Source organism: Bubalus kerabau, chromosome 2 (assembly GCF_029407905.1).
Source record: "Bubalus kerabau isolate K-KA32 ecotype Philippines breed swamp buffalo chromosome 2, PCC_UOA_SB_1v2, whole genome shotgun sequence".
NCBI classification, from domain to species: domain Eukaryota; kingdom Metazoa; phylum Chordata; class Mammalia; order Artiodactyla; family Bovidae; genus Bubalus; species Bubalus kerabau.
This window is the reverse complement of record NC_073625.1, coordinates 32,465,686-32,468,779: the sequence shown is the minus strand read 5'-3', so window position 1 is coordinate 32,468,779 and position 3,094 is coordinate 32,465,686. Positions and strand designations below refer to the sequence as shown.

The 3,094-nt window shown below is 53.7% G+C and overlaps 1 long non-coding RNA gene across 1 annotated transcript; it reads right to left on the bottom strand.

Annotated features, from left to right (window-relative positions):
- Positions 1–1,794: 1,794 nt before the first annotated feature.
- Positions 1,795–2,612, bottom strand: LOC129643209 (uncharacterized). The gene is made up of 2 exons (XR_008710151.1): positions 2,459–2,612; positions 1,795–2,286 (listed from the first exon to the last, which is right to left on the bottom strand). It is a non-coding gene; the product is annotated as an uncharacterized LOC129643209 (long non-coding RNA).
- Between the last annotated feature and the right edge of the window lie 482 nt (positions 2,613–3,094).

The window sequence follows — 3,094 nt, the reverse complement described above, 5'->3', positions numbered from 1 at the left end:
CAGGGGCCCCCGTCCTGGCCCTCCCGCGACAACCGCTCAGCGAGGCAAAACGCCTGATGGTCACGTAGCAAGCTGCCTGCTTTCCAGGGATTCATTTGGAGGAGAAAGCGTGCGCTGGAGTTTGGCACCGCACAACACCAGCTTTTCCTAAGGGCCTCAAATGATGGAAATTCTTTGTTAGGGAGGGAAAAATAAAGGAAGAAAAGGCTAAGCCCGAAACTTAACATGCTGGATTGCAGGCTGAGCTTCCTCAGGCTTGAATTCGTTGCTCAAGACACCTGCCTGCTTTGTCCACCAGCGACTCCTGGCAGAGAGTGCAAGGGGCCCGTATTAATGAGTTCTAGAGTCTTCTGTCTGCATCCAATTAGTGTGAATGTTCAGCATCACCTACTGAAAAACTTTGAATATCCTGTATCAGAGAGCTGGACTCCAGACAGGCTCCAAGATTTATTACCATTTCTAAATTTTATAAGTTCTATTGTTTCTTATGCTTATTACCAGCATTAGCTCTAATGAGGGTTCTGGGAGGGGGGAGCTGAAAAGGAGAAACACTCACCCCAGCTCCCACCTGTTCTACCAGTAATTTAGCTCTTCTAACCCCTTTGGGATGGGTCCAAGTGTCTTTTCCATGTCTGTGTCTGTTCTGTGTGTGTGTGTGTGTATCCCCAGATAACAAGGCATGAAAGAACCAGGGCAGGGTGTTACCTGGATACCCTAGGAAAGTTTTGAACACTTAATATGTTTTCGTGGGAACTGGACTACAAACAGTGATTTATGAATCAACTTTCCAGTTTCTTTCTGATCTTGTCAAGGATGCAAATTTTGTGTTTGTGTGGTTGTCAGTCACATCTCCAGTGTACCTTCCTAACTGACAAGTTTTCTTAAGAAAATGAGAATGGCGAGAATGAAAGGAGGCTAGTAATCTGCTCCCACCACCTTGTTGTTGCTGTTTTGTTTTTTCCAATGTGAAATACACGTGGCAGGAAGGAGGCTGATCCACCCCCAGGGCGACTGTAGATTCTTCCCTCAAAGATATGTTTGTGGTGCTTAGCATCACTGGTGCCCCAGGAGGCCGGGGAGCCAGTCCGGTTGCTCAAGTATGATTGCTACTTCTTAACGCAATGCGTGGCAGTGCGCTTAGTCACTTAGCAACTTTGGGAACTCAGACTGGGGGACTCGATACACTAATTTAAGTTCACATATTCTTGTCATTTCGATCCCCAAACTTTGGCGAAACTCTATCCTAAAGGTTCAGGCTTTTCTCGGAGGCATTGTTCTTGTTTTCCGAGGGCTTAGTCAGTGTCTGATTCTGCACCTGCTTACAAAAGCCAAGTATGTTTCCTCCGGCCCAAGTAGGGCTGGACGCAGGTCGGTGGAATCATCTGTTCTGAAGTTGAACGCGGAGGTGGAAGGAGAAGGCTCCGGGGGCCCCTCTGCCACGTTTCCAAGAACATGTCTGGGTGGCGCGGGACACTATTCCTCAGCAGCACCTCGCCCCCCACCCCCAATACGCTAGGGCGCCCCAAGAGGAGCCATGCGCGCTCCTGTCTTCCCGGAGCGAACACGTCCAGATTCTGCCTCCGCTGGTCCCGGCACCGAAAGGTGCCCGCCGCGGGGCCGAAGAGCATGCGGTCTGCTCTGCTAAGGTCTCGGGCTGGCTGTTCCAAAACTCCGGAGCAGACTAAACTTAAAGCTACCCCGGGAAGGAGCCCTGTGAAGACCTGCTAGGGTGGACTGGGGCGGAAAAGCCCGGAGTTTCCCGGGGAACTTGAGTGAGTAAAAAGTGACAGTGCCTAGTGCACAGCAGTAAACTTTTTTATTTCTTCCCAGAGCAAGCATCGTCTAGGCAGGGGTGGCCTTCGGTTGCTAATTTGAGGGGAGAACAGGGAGGGAGAGAGAGAGAGAAGAGAGAATGCGGAGTGTGCAGCCTCTGGGGGACTCCAGAATCTGTGCCCGGACCGGGGCGCGTTTGCAGCAGTCCTGGAGCTGAAACCCCAGGGCGGACACTTGTTCTCCGGCAGCGCCGCGTCGGGGCTGCTGATGAAGCCTGAGTGTTCAGAGACTCAGACTTTCCCTGTTCGAAGGTCATTTACACTTCTCAGCCTCGGACGAGAGGTCACTCTGGAAGGGAAGGCGCGGGTCATTTTCAGAGGCTCTGTGACGGACGGGCCGCCTACCGGGGGGTGGAAATCCTTAATTACACCCTTCTGCCTCGAAATCTATCTTTCCGGCAGTGTCTTGCACTCCCACCTCCTCGGGTGACTCAGCTGACCTGAAATGCCCACCCTACGGAAGATCAAGAAAAGTAGTTTTGGAAGAAGGTTAAAGGTTTGATTACACAGAGAAGCGTTTACACTTAGGTCCAAAGCAATTACCGCCCCCTCCCCCTGCTCCTCCTCCAGGCCCCACGGGGAGGAGAATGACAGACCCCCCCCCCCGCCCGCCTCGACGCGCGTACCCCAAGCAATTTGCTGGCGCGTGTGAATTTCAGTGGGCGCTGTTTAAGTTCGTTAGTGTTTGCAATCAGCGGCGGGCAGACCCCTCGTTGGAGCCGCAGAGGCGGCCAGAGCCATTCATCAGCGTGAAGTGTTATTCATGGATGACCCCTAAATCACGGCCGGAGTAGTAGATGCCCTGATTGGTCGCAGCATGGGAGCCTCGGTGCTTTACCGAACCCGACGCGGCCGGGAGGAGGGCGGGAGGAAGGGAGGGGCGGCGATCGTGGTTCAGTCCGGCAAATCCCATTTGACAGAAAAAGGCAGTAAACTGGGAATCTCTCTTTCCGAATAAAGGAGAAGGAGAAGAAATAAAGTACCTGTCATCTTGACAAGTGGCGGCGCGGAGGAGTCCGGGATTATAAATGATCGAGGCCGGTCCAGCTCGCCCCGCGATTGGGCTCTCCCGCGAATCCGCACGGGGGAAGAGCATGGTAGGCTCCTCGGTTCGGCTCTTGCACTCTCTCTCTCGCACACACACACACACACACACACACACACACACGGACACGTGTACGCGCCTGGGGCCCAGGCACTCTCGGCCCGGCGCGTCTCCCACGTCACCCCGTTCAGGTCCCGGGTACCCCTCCTGGGCCCTG